Source organism: Engystomops pustulosus, chromosome 4 (genome assembly GCF_040894005.1).
Source record: "Engystomops pustulosus chromosome 4, aEngPut4.maternal, whole genome shotgun sequence".
NCBI lineage: Eukaryota > Metazoa > Chordata > Amphibia > Anura > Leptodactylidae > Engystomops > Engystomops pustulosus.
In genome coordinates, this window is record NC_092414.1 from 191,177,846 (window position 1) to 191,200,184 (window position 22,339).

General features: G+C 41.3%; 1 protein-coding gene across 1 annotated transcript in view; it reads left to right on the forward strand.

The window, feature by feature from the left end:
- MYL7 (myosin light chain 7) overlaps positions 1–22,339 on the forward strand; it is a 173,878-nt gene that overhangs the window by 34,459 nt on the left and 117,080 nt on the right. The window lies entirely within an intron of this gene.

Genomic DNA, 22,339 nt, shown 5'->3' on the forward strand with positions numbered 1-22,339 from the left:
CTTTACATCTCTCATCAGTAGGGAGCAGGATGGAAAGTCGCAGCTTCCTGCTCTTACCATCCTGATTTTTGTATCCAATGTATATTGTGCAGGTGACAGCAGAAACTATGTCTCCTTCTGTAAGTATATGTCTATATATACACTCATTGGGGGAGATTTATCAGAAGTATCTGAGGTAAAACTGTACTAGTTGCTCATACTAACCAATCAGAGCTCAGCTTTCATTTTATAAACTGCTGTGGTAAAACGAAAGCTGAACTCTGGTTGCGTTGGGGAAATAGTACAGTTGTGCTCTCAGACACTTATGATAAATCTCCCCCAATGTATACATTGGGAGCTCTTCGCTCAGCGTATACATAAAACGTGAACCCAGATAATTTGGGTAATTCTTCCCACTGCTCCAATCCTGGTGCTCATGCTGAAACACTCAGCCTATCACCGGTGGAGATGTGACCTGCTTCAGCCAGTGATTGGCTGATTGACCATCTCCAAGCATTTCCTGTGTGTCAGACACCAGAATCGGGAGACCATCAGCAAGCAGGGCAGAGACTGACCCTGAACAAAGCAGACTGCAAAAAGGTGAATACCATGGCATAGCCATCCCATTGTATATGTTTATTGATCTCTATGAACAGGGCAGAAACATAGGATCAGTAGAAATGCTTGTCATGATCACGTGATAATTGTATCCATCAATCTTATCTTCTTATCAGGGACTCCGCTGTATTGTGAATCCCATACACACAGAATAATCTGTGTTATCAGAGAGCGTGCGCTGATAAAACATCCTAGGCCACAAACCCTGGATGTCAAGGCTTCAGATAAGATATTGATATGGATTAGATTGCTTTCCTGGACATGCAGGGCACTTGAGTGGATATTACTTAAAGGGGCAATAAACATGAAATAAATATTTCTCCAACTCCACCCAAAACCTCTTCAACTTTGTAAAAAATAGGACATTTTTATCATTTCTTTTCATTTTTAATTCTTCTATTTACTATACACTTACACATAGATCCAGGCACCGTGACTGTGTATCTTCTTATATTTGTTATCCATGGCCTCCTTCCTTATTAAATCAACTTTTGCAATTATGTTTATAAGGTGTTCACGGGGGAGGGGGGGGATTGGGGTAGTTGAGGCTTTACCAGAGTCCTTCTGTGCTACAGCTTCACAGGCTGTTACCCTGTCGCCCTCTGCTCCCTCAGCACTAGGCATGGGTCGATTAGCTGGTATTAAGAGCTGCCTCTTTCACGTGAATTATGGGAGTTGGCTCCCTTAACCCTAATCGGGTAACCACGCCCCCTTTGACCCTATATAAATCAGATTATAGTAGTGTGGAGAGGGGTGATTGATTAGTCTGAGACTCTCATTTATACATTTAATAGGGAGACGATCAAGAGCCAAAAGAGCCGGATCTTATTAGTGAGCGGAGCCTAATGATCCAGTGCACTAATAAGAGTCGGACTTCCCATCACTATTCAGCACTTCGCCCCCTGTTACACTGTGCAGGAGCACTTCCCCTCTCCCTCTGTGTACTGAAACTTCCTTTTATGCAGTGAGATTACATCAGGCAGAGGGAAGGGGAAAATGCTCATTACCATAATTGTACAAGTTGATTTTAGAAAAAAAGGAGGCCATGGATAACAAATATAAGCAGATTACCACAGTCACGCTGCCTGGATCTATGAGTAATGTCCCTGGTTTATCATGATGGATTTTGATGTTAGATTTCCTTTAAGTTGTTTAGTTTATTCTATAAATGTCAAATCCATTAAGAAGAGGTTTCATTTAATTATGTAATTAAAAAAAATTATTAAAATAATTAAACAGGGCTTAAATATAATTTAATTGTTATTTAGGTTTTTTTCTTTAAAAGTGCTAAATGCTCTTAGCTATTATCTGGTAGGTGAAGAGTAAATAAGTGATGTAAAATTACCGCAAAATTACAAAAATTATAGATTGCTCCATTTTTATTTACCTTTGGGTAAAAAAAAGTGATTGTTTTATATTGAATGATTTTTATAGTAAATTAGGCTTTCTATTGGCTTATATAAGCAGTTATCAAATTACTAATTAATACATTTACTATTCATAAACAGCAGTGTGCAAAACTTTTAGGCAGTTGTGTAAAACAACAAATAAGAATTCCTTAAAACAAAAGTGCCATATTTTTCGGACTATAAGGCGCACCAAAAATCCTTTGATTTTCTCAGAAATCAAAGGTGCGCCTTATAGTCCAGTGCGCCTTATATGTGAACCATTTCCTGGAACTGTGCACAGGTCTGCCACCTGCTGGTCATTCATACTTATATTAGATGCACCTTATAATCCGGTGCGCCTAATATATGAACCTAGACGTTTTAGCAGGCATTTATTGATGGTGCGCCTTATAATCCGGGGCGCCTCATAATCCAAATAATACGGTATTAAAAATGTATTCTGCAGCAGGAAATTATCCGAAACATCCAGTCAATGTCATTTGGAATTGTCCATAGTGTTAAGATGAACGAGGATGTGGGAAGTGATGATTTGGCCGCTACAGAGCCCTGGTACCAGCACCATGGAGTCTGTCTGGGATTACAGCAGGATTTGAACAAGCCGACATCCACAGAAGACCTGTGGTTAGTTCTCCAATAAGCTTGGAACAACCTCCCCGCCGAGTTCCTTCAATAACTGTGTGGCAATGTACCTGGTGGTCACACCAAATATTACATCTCTCTTCTGTTCATCAATTTTATATTTTAATGGCCAAAACGAAACTTTAAAGGGGTAAATTATAATACAAGAGAAATGTCGGAGTTCTCGTTTTAATATCTGTTTGTTTTAATACAACTTTATTGTCAGCCCCGATCAGGACATTGATCAGAACTGAAAGAACTGCTCATGTCACATGGACCTTTCCTGTGCTAATGACTTGATGATAATTGAGTTATTCCTATTAATTATTACAAGTATATTGGCAGAAGTGTTACAGTCTTGTGTAGCTGGAAAATTCTAATTCAGTTTAGCAATACACGTATAAGGTAGACATTGCAATATACGGCACCAGGTTTATCACAGTGTCTGATGCTGGATGAATAATCTTTTCATACTATGCACCTGCTATTAGTTGGTTTCATCGGGTTTCACGTTTTTTTTTTCAGTTTTGCCCTGAAGGTAAACTGCGGCGTGCCTGAGTGGGGGAAGCGATAGATGCAGGAAATCAGGTGCACGATCTTAGTGAATCGCAACAGACCCGAATCCTCGTCGGACAACACATGGCAGGGATCACGACGGGACAGTAAATGTGCCCTATAGAGTCCTCCATGAGATGTGGACACTCTTTGCTGCAGCTTTCCACTGTCTAGGATGCTGAGCAGACATGTAGTCCTCCATGAGATGTGGACCCTGCAGCTTTCCACTGTCTAGGATTTTAGCAAGTGCAGCAAAAATTATGCAAATGTATATATATATGGCACAGAGGTGCAGGGGTTGTATGAAGAGGGCACACGGGCTGAGCCCCCTTCATACAGAGATGGGGTTTGCTGCATATTGCAGCAAACACCCACCGCTAATACCCGCGGTCGGTGTTAGAATCAATCATGGGTATTAACCCAGTGGCATCCAATAGACAGCTGCGTGTAGACGTCGCCATCTTTGTTCTGACAGAATGTCACTTCCCGGGAATGTCATTGTAGAGCAGCGATTGGTTGCCATGACAGCCTCGGATCCTGGTTAGACCTAAGGCTGTCTGGTTTCTGCAGTTTTGTTACAATGAATCAGTTTTTCAGTTTTGCGCCGATTTTCCCTTTATTGCGCTGGGTTTTTAGTGCACGTGATCGGATTGTGGCGCATCGGCGCCGGCAGGCATGCGATGGAAATCAGGGGGTGTGGCTGAACAATAACCCGACGGATTTGGAAAAACCGCCGCATTTAAAAAAAAAAAGTGTCGCGGGACACGCACTTACCTTCACCAGGTATAGGATGGTGCATTCCGGCGGACCTCAGGGAACTTCAGCGCAGCAGCGACACCTGGTGGACTGCCTTAGTGAATCGCCGGAAGACCCCAATCCACCACACAGAATGCCCCGCTGGATCGGGAATGGGCCGGGTAAGTAAATCTGCCCCAGTGGCTCATTGTAATGAATACTGTGTAAAAATGCCATATATTGCAATACAGTAATATTGCAGCATATGGTAGGAACAATCAGAGCATCTAGGGTGTAAACTAGAGCAGTGCACCTTTTTGTATTTGGGGACCAGCTCCACCCAAATTTTTTTTCCAGGTATTGGAACCATGGCCCCTGGAAAAAAATTTTTTGTGTCTAGCAAATTCTCCAGACCTAACACCAACCCATATAAAGTGTAATTTTCTGAAGCCCCCAATCTAAAATGTTCACTTTTCTGTAGCGCCCCTTTGTGTCCCCTGCCCAGCCCCCATAGTAATGTCCCCTGCACAGCCCTCAAAATAATGTCACTGAGAAAGAAAATTTGTTACGCAGAAATGCATCTGTACACAACACATATCACACAATTATAGTCCAATAACTGCCCCTATGGATGCATCTCCACAATATAAAAATACCGGTCAAAAACAGTATAATGTCTCCTGGATAACAGCTATGTCCCACACTGTGCTCCTAAAAATATATATACTCCTCACAACACACTGTGCCCGCAATATATATCACATAATATATTTTATACTGAACCCCCTGATAATTTATTACATAGTCAGTTCCCTAAATGAGCAGAGTGGTGCTGCAAAGTTCTTGTGATTGCTGGCTGTGTCATTGATCAGATCCCCAATGATCAGCCGCTTGTTCCCTATTTTATGTATAGGGAATAAGTGTAGTTTCAAAAAAATGCCTGCAGTATTTGGTATAATTTACCTTCTTTACAATATCAGCTATCAGTACGGATGGCATTGACCAGTAAGTGCAGTGACCTCAATATAGATTTACCAACATTGACTGTAAAGATACCAACAGAACTTTAGCCCAATACTAAAACAATAAAGGATAATATAAGAAATAATTGAACATAAACATAACATATGTATGCAAATACATACCCAAAACATACCAGAACATGGGGGACATATGCAAATAAAAAAATAAACATAACATATGTATGCAAATACATACCCAAAATGTACATTCCCATATAAATCAAGTTGTACATCAAGAAAAGTTCTAAAACAAAGCATGCATTTTTAATGATAAACTTTACATCTATAGCGCCATCACGTACCACAGTGCTGTACAGAACATGGGGGACATATGCAAATAAAAAAAACATTACAGAGTAATAACATGGTCATGTGAGGAGTGAGGTCCCTGCTCCTGTGGGACCGTAATGATAATAATTTAATTAATGCCTGAACCAGTCATTGGCCGATATCTTATATACAAAGTCCAAAGTGAAAAAGACTGCAAAGAAGCCTGGAGCTTGGTATCCAGCACTTCCATCAAAATAGACGGGAGGAGGACACAGAATGGGATAGTGAAAAGGGAGTTGGACTTTCATGCAGTTAGGGAGTGTGATCGGCTGCCTAAATAAATGGGTTTTAAGAGCACGTTTGAAGCTTTGGGTTGGGTATTAGCCTGATAGTCTGGGGAAGGGCATTCCAGAGAATTGGTGCAGCTCTGGAGAAGTCCTGGAGACATGAGTGGGAGGTTTGAATTAAAGAAGAGACTAAGATCATGGGCAGAATCGAAGGGCACTTGTTGGGTGATAGACTGAGATGAGTATGGAGAGGTAGGGAGGTGCAGCATTGTGCAGAGCTTTGTGGATGAGGGTGATTAGTTCAATTATGTTCGGAAGTAGACGGCAACCACTAGAGTGACTGGCAAAGACTGGAGGCATCTAGACAGAATAGATTGTAGAGGAGAGAGCATGTGGATACCACTGACAGAAATGGAGAGGTCAGGGTTGGGTCAGTTAGTAGATTTTCAATAAAAAGTGGGAGGTAAGTCCTTGCCAGACCCCTTAAAGGAAACCTACCACTTTAAAATGGTAGTTATAACCCCGAAATACCTTGCACCAGCTCAGGGTGAGCTGGTGCCGGAGCATATCTTCATAATTTTCAGAAACCGCTGTATTGCTTGAAAAACTTGTTTATTCATTAGATTTCAACCCCCCCCCCCTCCGTCGCGCCATCATACGTTCTTGGTGCACCATCCGCGCGACCGTGCGTGCGCTTGAATAGGAAGTGCCGGAGAGCCGGTGACGTCACCGAGCTCGCGGGCACACTCACGCCTGCGCAACTTCGCGTGTGAAGTCGGCCAGGATAAAAATTTTAAGTTGCACAGGCGTGAGTGTGCCCGCAAGCTCGGTGACGTCACCGCCTCTCCGGCACTTCCTATTCAGGCGTGCGCATGGTGCGCCGAGAACGTATGATGGTGTGCCGAAGGGGGGGTTGAAATCTAATGAATAAGCAATGCAGCGGTTTTGAAAATTATGAGGATACGCTCCGGCACCAGCTCACCCTGAGCTGGTGCAAGGTATTTCAGGGTTCTAACTACCATTTTAAAGAGGTAAGTTTCCTTTAAAGACTAGGGATTTACACTGTAGAAGTCCAGATTTTTTGATTCCTCCCCCTAGTTTACCTGTATGTACAGGGAATTGCTACTCCAACAGTAGCAGGCAAAGTTATTTCCAAATCCTTGAAATAAGTTGGAAAAACTTCTTTTCTACCAGTATATGCATCCTGCTAGTAAGTCCTACTAGAAAGTGTAACATTATGTAATGACCAGAGTTTACATTAGCTCCATAAACCTCACGCTAATGTCTTTTTAATGAAGAAATGCCCTGACTATATACATACAAAGCTCATTGTTAGTCACTTGGAGTGAATGCTTGGTGATAACTAGTTATGATCACAGTGCGTTTCTATAGCTATACTTTTATCTTGTACTACAATAAAAAAATAAAAGTTAAAATAATAGTACAGGAGAATACAGGAAACCGTAATATCATGTCAATGAAGAAAAATGCTTAATCTCGACTTCTTGTGTCTAGTATAGGGGAGACATCATAGCAGCTAGTCTCCACTATCAGCTCTGATAGATAGAACCTGCAGAGGGGAAAATGGCCAAAATATACAGAATCCATGTCATACAATAGTCACAAATATTGATGTACTGCATGTATACACAACAGCTTAAGGCTACATTCACACTACAGTATGGGGGACGTATATACGGCCGATATACGTCCCCCATACACTTCTATGGGCTCACGGCCCAGTACGGGAGCGGTACGGTGCAGCACACGTGCGGCACCGTACCGCTCCGTAGCCCGGGGAAAGATAGGACATGTCCTATCTTTCCCCGTATTACGGCGCCATGCGCCATTACTTCCCCCTCTCCCCGCGCTGCCGTGTGCCCGCCGTACTAAGGTGCGGCGGGCTCACGGCAGTGTGAATATAGCCTAAAGGCAACTTTTCAGCAGATTTTACCCCACTAAACTGACTCATCTGGCAAGCTCTGTGCAGCGCTGAGTAATCTGTGTGCGCTATATAAAGAAAGGAATTATTATTTACAAGCCCCCTCGGGTAGAGTATGAAATGTCCTCTCTAGAACTCCCCCTTTTATACAAAACCTCCTTTTACCTATTAAAAAAAACCTCCTTCAAAGTCATATGACATTGAGCAGAGAAGAGTCATGTTTTGGCTGAGATGAGTCAAGTGGAGGCTGTACAGTCACTTCACATGTCTTCATTTCTATAATACCTAGAAAAAAATCTTATATTTCACATCAGTCCGAAAATGTGTGATTTACTACTGTCTAGAGGAGACAAAATATCATTTCTAATAAGGCAGGTTAGACAGCAGCTGAACTCTAAGAACAATCTAAAAAACACAACATTTTTCACACTATGGTCTATTGCTATTTGCTGGATAAGCCACATCAGTGCACAAGAAATGGAAAAAAAATCACCTAAAATTTGTGTCATAGTTATCAACACATTATTGCTTCATTATCCGAAACCCAGCTCCATGGTATTTAGAGGGGAAAGGTTACTAAGAATTCCACTTATCATATTGGCCTTTCAGTGTATGCAATAGTTATGTAAGATAAAAAAGCAATAAAATTGACATCAAAGTACTGTCCATGTAATTCACAGATATCCTTCTTTACATAATTCTTATTAGAACATACAAGTAGATTTTCCTTGTGCTGTGACATTGCTGTGTGCATTATCACACTACAGTAATAACAATGTGTATATCACTCTCTACTGTAATATCACTGTGGACATCCTTGTTTTAATGTGGGGGGGGGGGTGAATGATGAAGATGAAAAACATTAGTCGGATTTTGGAAATTTTTAGGGATTTGTGCCACGGAAAGCTATTTAGATTTGGGATTGTGTTGCACACAATCGGATTTTGCCGCAATCGCGCCGACTTTCATGAGACCAAAATAGGGGGGCTGGCCGTTGCACGATTCGACGGATTCAGACTGAGCCTGGAATTTAACTTTAAAATTGTGTCGCAAAACATGCACTTACATACATCGGGAAGAAGATGGTGAACTCCGGCAGACCTCAGCGGGGAAGCGACACATGCAGGAAATCGGGCGCATGATCTTAGTGAATCGCGGAACAGTGCATTCCAGTCGGACATTCCGGATCGGGGAACGCACCAGGGACTGGTAAGTAAATGTGCCCCATTAGCTGCCAATTAGGTTCTCATCTCAAATGCCTTCGAAGGTCAATTTCACATGAAACCAATACTCTCACATAGTAAAAACCCTTGCATATCCCTCAGTTTAGGACCCCAGACTGCAGGGCAGCAGTGATAACCACAGAGCTGCCATGCTGGCCACAACATGAGGGATGAAATATTACACAATACTTATGCTGGAGCAGATTTCCCCTTAAAAGGGATTGTCCACTCTTTTACATAAGTTGCCCATGTGCCTTTGCTGCCTTAATAATAATTCCTAAAATGAATCAAATGATTCAGCATTCCTGCTACTTACTTTAGTGCTGTGTGCAAACTCTCTGTGGATCTTTGTTTACATGTCTGATGAATAGGAGGAGCTGCAGCATAGATATGACTGGTCCTGCTCCCTCCCCCTCCCCTCTCCATTTGTTTGTCATTGAGACGGACTGTGAGAGAAAGAGGCACAGTGGGTGACACCATAAGAACTGACTGAAGGAGTAAGAAACGGGAAGTTGTGTAGTGATGTAGAGTGCAATATGTTGAGAACAGGGAAATGCTGAAGCTTTCAAAAGAGGGAAAGGTAGAGGTACCCCCTGTAACGCGTTCCATGCAACCCCACACAATGTTGGGGTACACGTTCAGCGGACTCTTCTGTGGGGAAGAAATTAGACCAACATAAGGATTCAGATAGAAGACAACTTTTGGCTAGTTCATCAGATCTTGTCTCTTTAACCTTGCTGCGTTCTTGACTACATCGACCAGATGCCGCGTCGTGTGGCTATGTCTCTTACTAGCGATCCATCCCATGATAAAGAGCCCTGGGCACCTCACAATACAACTCATTTACATGTGCGCAGGGCCATACGTGACTCAATAGGATGGACCAGCCCCGCAGTACAGTGTCCTTGAAGATTATATTAAATTGCAACCAATTAGACTTTATCTTCTGGGTTATGACTCTGTATATCTACACTCGACTACAATTATCACTACCCACTTATCAGGCTCCTGACCTTGAGACCAGCGCTGGGAGCCAGGAAAACAGTTTTATATCATGTAATAGCCACATTTCCCTGTATTGAGGTTTCATTAGTCGGCTCTTTTTGCCTTTACATTCGTTTTTTTGGGGTTACAAATCTGTCATGTTATCTGTATTAAGGTGCAATTACATGGTAAGGGTTTTCCATGCAGTTTTTAAAGCCGAAACAAGTTGTGGATGGTCATGTACATTTTAGGATTAGTACTGTATAGGGTTAGTCAATAGGATCATTACCATATAGCAGTGATGGTGAACCTTTTAGAGACTGAGTGCCCAAACTACAACCAAAATCCACTTATTTACCGTGAAGTGCCAACATTGCATTTTAAGCTTATTGCTACCTGCTCTTCAACATCTATCAATCGTATCGGCCCCTTGAGGTCACTAATACGGTTGAAAGAAGGAGGGAACATTCAGACTATCATTGTAGCTTCTCACCAGGGTCTCTGTAAAGGAAGAATGGTGGGTCCAGTAGGATGACCTACAAAGATAATGCAGTTCTATCATCACCTTCTCACTTTTCCCGCAGTTACCAAACTGCCAATGAAGTGACGCTTTAAAATCGCGCTGATTGCAGCATCTCTTAATTAGTCTGGGTCTGCAAGAAGATTCGGTGAATTTGGTCCTGTCCTGGGACAATAGCCTGAGTGCCCACAGAAAGGACTCTGAGTGCCACCTCTGGCACCCGTGCCATAGGTTCAACACCACTGCCATATAGGGTTAATCAATAAGATCATTACTATACAGGGTTTGGGTCGAAAAAGCTCCCTTAGTTATGCATAGCTATGACTAAGGGCGTTTTTTCGCCCAAAACGCGTCAGCTTGTCTGCATGTAGTCACTTTTTCAATGTAATCTTATAAAACATTGAAGATTTTTTTTACTCCAGTTCCGGAACTCCTTCAATTTTGCTCCAGTGTTTGTTTCGTTGGTGTCCGGACAACTTATCCCATGGCATGGAACTGAAAAGTAATCGGACCCACAGCTACAAGGATCTCCAGGTGTTAGCTAAATTGGACTTTTTTTTCAATATATTTGCTTTTGCAAAAAAAAAAAAACACTCCTCTTTATTTCAACACGATCCTACAACAAACCCAAATGGTTCAAATTTGCAGTAAAAAATGTTAAATAATATACAAAAGGTTTGACCTGCTGCACATTAGAAAATTGTTGTATGAACTTTATTATGCAGATTTTTTTAACCACATATTTTAGTCTACACTTGATAATTTTTAAAAAAATTTTTTTTTAAAGAACAAACAAATTTACAGAAATATCAGATCATGACATTGCAAGGGTGGTATAGGCACATACCATATGTAGAAAGATAGAAAAAAGTTATCAAGGTCTCGCAGGACCTCCATTGTAAATGCACAGAGTAAAAAAAAAAAAAGAAAGAAGTGAGCTCTATGTCAAAGTTATACATAATCTTTTCCAGAAAGTTTTAGTGTAAACCTTGATTCAGCAGTTTAGTAGTTATAGCAATGTCAAACCAATGATATACAGATTTTTTTAATTTTAGTTTGTATTTTCATTATTTTTGGGGTGGAAATTGAAAATAAAAACAAATGTACTATATATTTTGAATAAAAATTTTTTGGTGTTTACTATGTATTAAATCTACTCTTAAAATATGTTTTTATTTTTCTGTAGCATTTTTCTGTTGATAGAGTTGTGCAAGGGTTTGTTTTTTGCAATCTCAGCACAGACAATTCTTAAATACCTGTGCAAGCCGTATGAACCGTGAAGAGTGTTCACTGTCAGACAAAAGTGCAGCGCTCGACCCTTCATAATTGTGCCCCATAGTGTTTAATCGTAGTATTTTGTTTCATTTTTATTCTTTTTAAAAAAAATATATATAAATATGTTAATTACAATTATATATGTTTTTACCATATTTTGAGACACATAGCTTTTTATGTTTCGCTCTATGAGGGCTTGCTTTTTGTAGGGTGAGCTTTAGTATTTATTGGTACTAGTTTAAGGTTTTGGGGAGGAGAAATTATTAGGCATAGACATTTGGACCATAAAAACATAGAAAAAAAAATTCTTTGGAGTAAATTTCCACAAGCTTTACCTACAAACTATTCCTTACACCTGGGTACAAAAAAATTCTAATCTTATTATTCATTTCAGTTAAAAATTAACATAAACACCTGATCCATAAAAACAGATTGGGATATCACACAGAGGAACTGACATACGGGCACATTTATCAGGGCTCCAAATGCCCCTCTACATCCAAAAAATCTAGATGGCACAAAGGTGTAGGGGCCTAGGATGGGGTCTGTTATAGATTCTGCACATTTTTTTTTTCCAAATTGCTCAACGTACAAGGAAAATTTCTTGCAAATCTCAACTACGTTCCAATGCCTTAAACTTGTCCGCCCTTTGTTCCCTGAAATAAGTGTCCTACTATCAGCCCCTGGATTACAGAGAGATATCATTACGCTGGCAGCTGTATAAGCGGATAGATAGACGGCCAGTGTTTGTGTGTACTTAGACTCATTAGAAGGAAATTCTCCTATCTCCCGGATCAGCAATAACAGAATTCCAGGAGCTGATAAGAGTCACCCCACATAACGTCACCCAGTCTTACCCGGCGTCACCCGTCTACCTCTCCAATCACATCCCGCAGACTGGGAAAAGCCACTCCTCAGTCTGACACATCACAGACACGTAGCTCTGCCGAGGACCAGCATTGGAGCAGGATGCTGCATAGCTAAATAAGTTGGTACTCAGTGGTACAAGCACTAGGTAATTCCGGCAATAACAGGTGTGCGTGGAGTTTTTCACCTTGAACCTATAGATTGTTGTGTTTCTATGGAATACATACACCCAGCATCAATTTGTGACTATGGAATGTGCAAAAGTAGCGTTTATTACCGAAAACTAGGTCAGTCTATTTTCACCCCATACACAGTATAGTACACATGGTGAAAACTTGTATAAAGCTTAACTGTTTCTTAGTATACATGATAAAAATGTCGATGCTGTATAAAATAGGGTGACGTCGTATGAGAATATGAAAATGAACATGTGCGCCAACCTGCCTAAGTAGTCTAAGTATGCGCTACAGGTATAGGTGGCTCAGTGGTTAGCACTGCAGCCTTGCAGCGCCGGGGTCCTGGGTTTAAGTCCCATCCAGGTCAACATGTGCAAAGAGTTTGCATGTTCTCTCCGTGTTTGTGTGGTCCGACTAATTTGGACTGAAAGTGGGATTGTACTTACATATTGGGGCAGATTTACTTACCCGGTCCAGTCGCGATCCAGCGCCGCGTTCTCCGACGCTGATTTGGGTTCTGCCGGGATTCACTAAGGTTGTGTGCCTGAGGTCCACCAGGTGTCGCTGCTGCGCTGAAGTCGCGGACTTGCAGAGTTCATCGGAGTCCTCCTACGTCTCCGTGTATGTGAGTGCTATTTTTGCAACACAAATTTTATTTTTAAATTCTGCATCTTTTCCGAATCCGTCGAGTTTTCCGATGGCCACGCCCCTGATTTCTGTCGCGTGAAAGCCAGCGCCGATGCGCCACAATCCGATCGCGTGTGCTAAAATCCCGGGGCCATTCGGCGCAATCGTAATCGCGGAAAAACGCGATTCGGACCCTTAGTAAATGTGTCGCACGCTCTGTGTTAAAGGTGCGCCACAAAAAAGATGGTGAACCTGAGCGAGGAAGTGACAGATTAGTGATTTCTGGCGCACAATCTTAGTGAATCGCTGCACGTAGCATTATACACGGAAATGGCACTTTTACTGCATTTTCTGAATTTCTAAGTAGATGTGCCCCATTGTCTGTGAGTGAGTATACAACTAATAATCTGACCCTAACCTTATATACATCATCCAGAGATGCCTTCCGATCCTTCATAGTTAATTTACCGTACTTGCTTAGAGAATCTTCAAAAAAAGTAATTACAGGAAAACTACCATTAAGCCCTTTTCCGACATGCGCCATAATAGTACGGCTTGCGTCAAGTGTGGGTGCATGGAGAAGGCTCACGGGGTCTTCCGAAGACCCAAGGTTTTCTCGTTTTGACCTATTCATTACAATGTGCGATTTGCACATTGTAATGAAAGAGCAGGAAAATCCCCATATACTGTAGTATGGCAGTATATGGTAGGATCAATCAGACAACCAAGGGTTTAAGTACCCTAGGGAAGTCTGAAAAATAGTAAAAATAAAAAAAAGTTAAAAAAAAGATTATATTATAAAAACCTAAAAATTCAAATCACCCCCCGTTCCCTAGAAGTCAAATAAATATAAACAGTAAATATCATAAGCACATTAGCTATCGCCGCATCCAAAAATGCCCGATCTATCAAAATATAATAACCTTTTTTTCAATGTATTTAACCCTGTAACAGAAAAAAGCGCCCGAAATCGAAAATGGCACTTTTTTGTAATTTTGAAAATATAAAAAAATTCATTAAAAAGTGATCAGGGTAGGGTGAAGGGTCGTACAGGCCGAAAAATGGTAGCATTAAAAACATCATCAAAAGTTGCAAAAAATTACAATGGCAAAAATAAAAAATAAATATTTGTACAGGTTTTTATTTTTGTAAATGTACAAAAACATTATAAAACCTATACAAATTTGTTATCCCCGTGATTGCACCCACCCAAAGAATAAAGTAGACATGTAATTTGGGGTGCACAGTGAAATCTTTAAAATCCAAGCCCACAAGGAAATGGCGCAAATGCGTTTTCTCACCGCATTTGGATTTTTTTATCTGCTTCCCAGTACATGGCATAGAATATTAAATACCAGCACTATGAAGTGTTTGTTATACAGAAAACCAGCCGTCACGGAACTCTTTACGTGTAAAAATAAAAAAGTATTTTGAAGGTGGGGAGTGAAAAATGGAAATGAAAAAACATTAAGGGGTTAAAATCTATCATGATAAACCAGGGACGTAGTGACTGTGCTAATCTAATTATATTTATTATCCACGGCCTCCTTCCTTCTAAAATTTACTTCGATTAAATTATGCTAATGAGTCAAAAGGGCTCTGGATAAGCAACCAAAACTCTTTGGTGCTTCAGATTCACAAACTGTTACAATGAGCAGAACATGTGTCGCCCTCCCCCCTGCTCTCTCTCTCTAGTCCTCCTACTTGCATAATATAACAGCGGCAGGAAGTGCATGAGGAGGGGAGACCTTCTCCACCAGAACCCCTTAGGTTCATAGAGCTTGTCATATCAGTCCCTGTCCCCAATGGGGCTCACAATCTGATCAACATACCAATATGTTTTGGAGGAAATCGGAGGACCCGGAGGAAACCCACGCAAGCACGGAGAGAACATACAAACCCTCTGCAAATGTTGACCTGGACCTATGCCAGAACTCGGAGCCACAGCTCCGTGTCAGAAACTGGCCCTGTTACAGAGCTAGCTAGTAAGAGAGGCCCCAACTTTCAGTCAAATTTCTCCCACAGTGGCTGGGGGGCGGGGGGGGGGAACTAGGGGGGGGGGGGGGAGTTCTCCAGTACAGTGTCACAACTTGTGAATCTGCAGAGCGGAGGGGTTCTAGTAACATCCCCAGTGCTTCAGGCCCATTACCACAATTTTAAAAGATACAAAAATCAGAAGATTACCACAGTCTGGTTTATCATGATGGATTTTGATGGGAGATTTCCTTTAATTCTGCAGAATAACTAGAGCGGAGCATCTAGGAATTACCTTGGCTCCGTACCTTGCTGAAGTCCTTGGATTTGCTCTTATCAGCTCCCGAGCTCTGCACCCTGAGATAATCTGATGGCATCAGTTATTGGGGTCAAATACCAAGGTTGTCCAGAGCTAAAACAAGGAGCAATGTCAGATTTTAAGGTAAAACTGCCTTCACCCGGCCAAGTGTTTTCATACAATTTATATTTTCCATATTTGTCCTGTGGGATAAGTCATGTATTACTTTATGCCGTGGGGAAGTATGATTACTGTACAATTTATAGAATATTTTTTTAAACTTTGTAAACACTTTAAAGGGCATCTACCACCAGGATGAAAGAATGTATGCAAATGAGCCTGAGGGGCTCCAGTCTCCATAGGTATTACCGGAGCCTGGAGCCCCTCAGGCTAATTTGCATAGTCTTTCATCCTGTTGGTAGAGGTCCTTTAAGCAACTCATTTTTTGCTTTTCATACACTGCCTCTGTGTCTGGAGTTCCTGGAAGGTTTCTCCATATACAGTTTAATTTTTTAACTTCTGGAGCTGAAAATTTCCAGTTTTTTTTTACAGTTCATTTATTTTTCCATAGGACCCTACAACGCTGCGCCTGCCCTGCGGAGGAGCTGTAGGCTAATTGAACAATTTCTTTCAGGTTCCCTAAAATCTAAAGGGGCCCTTGTCTCATGGAATTAGATATCCATTAGAGATCTCTACTAACAAGAATTTTAAGCAAAAGGTTCAAAAGGTTGATTAAATTGTGAGCCCCATTGGGACAGGGACTGATTTGGAAAGTTCTGTGCAGGGCTGTGTAATCTGTGTGCGCTATATAAATAAAGAATTTATTATAAATGCCCCCAGCAAGAGAAATCATGATGCTCACACAATATTGGGGCAGATTTATCAAGCTGTCTGAAAGTCAGAATATTCCTTGTTGCCCATGGCAACCAATCACAGCTCCCCTTTGAAATACTCATGAGCAATGTTAAAATAAAAGCCAAGCTGTGATTGGTTGCCATGGCCAACTAGAAATATTCTGACTTTCAGACAGCTTGATAAATCTGTATGGTACTTTCAACCTGCAGACATTGATAAAATGCTTATTTTGTTAAATTCTACTGTGAAAATAATTACAGTCCTTGGGTCACGTACAAGATAGGTTCTTAAGTTGAATTTGTATGTAAGTCGAAATTTATTTGCCTCAGTGACAATTAGAGTTAAATTTTTTTAGCTGTAATGGACCAAGGATTATCAATAAAGCTTCATTACAGACAGTGTTGGACTGGCCCACCAGAGTACCAGAGGATCCTCCGGTGGGCCCAGGCCCTAACCCAGTACTGGATCCCAGAGATACAGTAGAAGACAACCCAATTTGGAGAAATCTAGAGTCTGTTTTCTAGAAGTTAATAGAGGTTGGGCCCCCAGGCTAATTTATCTGGTGGGCCCAAGGAACCCCAGTCCGACACTGATTACAGACACCTTACAGCTGATTATTGCAGTCTGGGACTATAGTAACATCCAGAGAGCTTCACCAGAGGGCCCAGGGGGCAGAGGGGTCCGTCTGTAACTAGGGGTCATTTGTAAGTCAGGTGTCGGGACCGCCTGTATTCCTCAGAGTCAATTTTGATCTGAATGTGAATTTTATGGATTTAACACATTTCAAGTGGAATTTCTTTGTTGATTCTCAAAAAAGTTTTAAGTACGTCTTTCTGCACACAATTTGTCTCCTCTACCTTTCCTTCCTCCTAATCTGTTATTACAGCAGCTTGTTGCTTGTCTATGGAGGGGTGGGGGAGTCACAGCAGCTAGGTCTTCACCCAGCATCTTTGAGAGGACCACACATTTTAAAGACAGGGACTGCAAAGGATAAAGCTTTTAGGAAATTAAGATAATAATGAAGATGGGGCACATTTACTTACCAGTACCTGGCGTGTTCCCGATCCGGAGTGTCTGATGTGAATACACTGTGCCGCGATTCATTTAGATCGTGCGCCTGATATCCTGCATGTGTTGCTTCCCCGATCAGGTCCGTTGGAGTTCACCTTCTTCTTCCAGGTGCATGCAAGTGCTTGGCTTTCGACACAATTTTAAAGTTAAATCCCGCACTCAGTCCGAATCTGGCGGATCGTCTGATCGCCCGCCCCCCAATTTCTGTTGCATGAAAGTCCGCGCGATTGCATCAAAATCTGATCACGGATGACACAATCCTCTTCTAAATACAGCGGCGCTAATCACGAAAATTTCCAAAGTCCAACGAAAGTGCGTTCCGCTTACCCTTAGTAAATAAGCCCCATTAAGTCACATAATCAAACACTACACATGCTGGACTATTGATTACTTTGCCTTTAGGTATTCTATCAGGCTCCAGTGGACTAGTAATAACAATAATAATATGTATTTCTATAGCGCCATTAAATTCCGTTCCACTTTATATATCATAGGGGACAAATACAAATATAATCCTACATTACAGAGTAATAACAGTCATATGGAACAATAGGAGGGAGGGTCCTGATCACAAGAGCTTATAGTCTATGAGGATGAGGGGTGACACAAGAGCTTACAGTCTATGAGGATGAGGAGGTGACACAAGAGCTTACAGTCTATGAGGATGAGGAGGTGACACAAGAGCTTACAGTCTATGAGGATGAGGAGGTGACACAAGAGCTTACAGTCTATGAGGATGAGGGGGTGACACAAGAGCTTACAGTCTATGAGGACGAGGGGGTGACACAAGAGCTTACAGTCTATGAAGATGAGGGGGTGACGCAAGAGCTTACAGTCTATGAGGACGAGGGGTGACACAAGAGCTTACAGTCTATGAAGATGAGGGGGTGACACAAGAGCTTACAGTCTATGAGGATGAGGGGTGACACAAGAGCTTACAGTCTATGAGGATGAGGGCGTGACACAAGAGCTTACAGTCTATGAGGATGAGGGGGTGACACAAGAGCTTACAGTCTATGAGGATGAGGAGGTGACACAAGAGCTTACAGTCTATGAGGATGAGGAGGTGACACAAGAGCTTACAGTCTATGAGGATGAGGGGGTGACACAAGAGCTTACAGTCTATGAGGATGAGGGGGTGACACAAGAGCTTACAGTCTATGAGGATGAGGGGGTGGCACAAGAGCTTACAGTCTATGAAGATGAGGGGGTGACACAAGAGCTTACAGTCTATGAGGATGAGGGGTGACACAAGTGCTTACAGTCTATGAAGATGAGGGGGGTGACACAAGAGGTGTAAAAGCTTGAATAATGGTCCAGCCGTTCTTTATAAGGGAACAGAATAAAATAGTTTAATAAAGATGCAGCTGCTTGAAACAGCCATCAGTTGCCATCTTATATACAAAGTCCAAACTCAATGGAACTGCAGAGAAGCCAGCTTTGGTACCTGACGCTTGCCAGCCAAGAGACAGGAGGAGGACATATAATGGGTTAGTAATGAAAGAGTTTAAGTTATATGTAATCAGGGAGTGTGATAGGCTGCCTAAAGAGATGGGTTTTCAGAGCATGTTTGAAGCTTTAGAGGGTGGGTATTAGTCTTATAGTCCGGGGAAAGGCATTCCAGAGAATTGGTGCAGCTTGGGAGAAGTCCTGGAGACATAAGTGGGAGGTTAAGATACAGATGAATCTAACATCACTGGTGGATCGGAGAGCATAGGTTGGGTGATAAACTGAGATGAGAGAAGAGAGATAGGGAGGGGCAGCATTATGCAGAGCTTTGTGGATGAGGGTGATTATTTTAAATTGTATTTGGAAGGAGACAGGCAACCAGTGTTGCGTTTGGTCTGAAAGACGAGCCTGGCTGCTGCATTAATAATAGATTGGAGAGGAGAGAGTTTAGTGAGTAGAAGACCGAGAGTGAATCAGATCAACAAATAGCATTTTAGAGGTTTCAATTGCAGTGAAACCTTGAGACAGCGGGCCTGCTGCCTCATTGTTATGGTGATTCCAAAGACTCAGATGGAGAAGGTAGGATAGACTCTGTTAGTAGATGGTGGAAATACAAGAAGTTCAGTCTTGGAAAGATTAAGTTTCAAGAAGAGAGAGGACATGATGGTAGAGACAGCAGAGAGACAGTCGCGAGTGTTCTGGAGTAAGGCAGGGGTGATGTTACATGCAGAAGTATATAGCTGGGTGTCCAATAGCTGGACACAATAACAAAATTTTTTATGTAGTAGCGACGAAAAATTAACAGGAATAAGAAAAAACATAAAGAATCCATATAACCCCACCAACGCCTCCCTGTTTTACTGTGTGTGTATACAGAAGGCGGTCAAGCACTGTGAGAGGCCCGGGCCTTCTAATTATCATATGTTGTTGCTAAGTGACAGCTTGTGATAGAGCTTGTACATCAGATTGTAGGCATCACTTGTTAAATGTGCCCCTTACTGTCTCTTCTAGGAGTCATGTTAGGATTTCCTCCGCTTTTTACACAGAGATACTGCCCCTAATATTTTAAGTCCATAAATCACAGAGCTCAGCTCCTATATGGATAAATAGAAAGATAGATTGATATGAGATAGATAAATAAATAAATAGATATGAGATAGATAGATAGATAGATAGATAGATAGATAGATAGATAGATAGATAGATAGATACAAGATAGATAGATAGATACAAGATAGATAGATAGATAGATAGATAGATAGATAGATAGATAGATACAAGATAGATAGATACAAGATAGATAGATAGATAGATAGATAGATAGATAGATAGATAGATATGTGATAGATAGATAGATAGATATGTGATAGATAGATATGATATAGATATGAGATAGATAGATAGATATGAGATGGATGATAGATAGATAGATAGATAGATAGATAGATATGAGATAGATAGATAGATATGAGATAGATAGATAGGAGATAGATAAATAGATAGATATGAGATAGATAGATAGATATGAGATAGATAGATAGATATGAGATAGATAGATATGAGATAGATAGATATTAGATAGATAGATATGAGATAGATCGATATGATATACAGGCAGTCCCTGGGTTACCCCGGGTAAAGTACAAGATAGGTTCTGTAAGTTGTTCTTAAGTTGAATTTGCTTGTAAATCAGAACTGTCCTTAACCCCTTAACGCTCTGCGCCGTAGCTCTACGGCGCAGAGGTATAAGGGATGTATGAAGAGGGCTCACGGGCTGAGTCCTCTTCATACAGAGGTGGGGGTTTTTGCATTTTGCACAAAACCCCCACCGCTAATAACCGCGGTCGGTGCTTGCACCGATCGCGGCTATTAACGCCCTAAACGCGCGGGCGCCGCCATCTTTTTTCCGATCGCCACGCCCCCGAACGTCATCGGGGGGGCGGCGATCGGTTGCCATGGTAGCCTCGTGTCTTCTTTTGACACGAGGCTATCTGGCAGCTGCATATTCGTTACAATGAGCCAGTGGCTCATTGTAATGAATGTGCTGCAAAATTGCCATATATTGCAATACAGAAGTATTGCAGTATATGGTAGCAGCGATCTGACCATCTAGGGTTAATGTACCCTAGATGGTCTAAAAGATAGTGAAAAAAAAAAGTTTAAAAAATAAAAAAATTAATAAAATATTAAAAGTTCAAATCACCCCCCTTTCCCTAGAACGGATATAAAACATAACAAACAGTAAAAATCACAGACATATTAGGTATCGCCGCGTCCCAAAATGCCCGATCTATCAAAATATAAAAACGGTTACGGCCGGCGGTGACCTCCGAGGCGGGAAATGGCGCCCAAATGTCCGAAATGCGACTTTTACACCTTTTTACATAACATAAAAAATGAAATAAAAAATGATCAAAATGTCGCACAGACCTCAAAATAGCAGCAATGAAAACGTCACCTCATTTCGCAAAAAATGACCCCTCACACATCTCCGTGCACCAAAGTATGAAAAAGTTATTAGCGTCAGAAGATGGCAAAAAATTTTTTTTCTTTTTTGTACACATTCGTTTAATTTTTGAAAATGTATTAAAACACAATAAAACCTGTATAAATTTGGTATCACCGCGATCGCACCGAACCAAAGAATAAAGTAGGCGTGTTATTTGGAGCGAAGAGTGAAAGTCGTAAAAACTGAGCCCACAAGAACGTGACGCACGTGCGGTTTTTCTTCAATTTTTCCACATTTGGAATTTTTTTTCAGCTTCGCAGTACACGGCATGTTAAAATAAATAACATTACGGGAAAGTAAAATTTGTTACGCACAAAATAAGCCCTCACACAGGTCTGTACACGGAAAAATGAAAAAGTTATGGATTTTTGAAGTTGGAGAGCGAGAAATGAGGCGAAAAACCCTCCGTCCTTAAGGGGTTAAAACTGTTACAGTTGATCATCGTAGCATTGGAATAAAGTACAGTAAATTACCAACATCCAGAGGGCCGTTTGTAACTAGAGGTTGTCTGTAAGTCGGGTGTTCTTAAGTAGGGGACTGCCTGTATATGTTAGAAACGTAGATTGATAGATATGTTTTGGTTATTGGAAAGTGAACAGGTCCACCAGTGTATAGTGACCGAGTGAAGCTCATGTTATGTCCCTCTATTATATCCATCTCTGAGACTGGGCACAAGAAATAATGATTGAGCCAATTAATTAGTACTCTGTGTATGATACCAGTAATATGGTTTTGTTTCTAGTTGTAGTAACTAGTGCAGCTCCTATGAGGTGGGGTTCATATCTCTACACGGCTCATTGGTTACTGGTCTAATAAATAAATAATCAGAAATAAAATCTCCATTGTTTTAATAAGTGATTCATCCTAATCTCACTGGTCCTATAAAGATAACAAGAGCACAGTACAGTACGTGCCCACTTTTAATTGACAAGAAATTGATTGTTGTCACTGCAAATACCCAACGTTATTTCAATGTTACCCAAAGGAATCTCTCAAATGAGGAAATCATGGAAAAGCAGCTAAACAGAGAAAAAAAAATTAGATATACAAAAGGTTACATTGAACATATATTTACA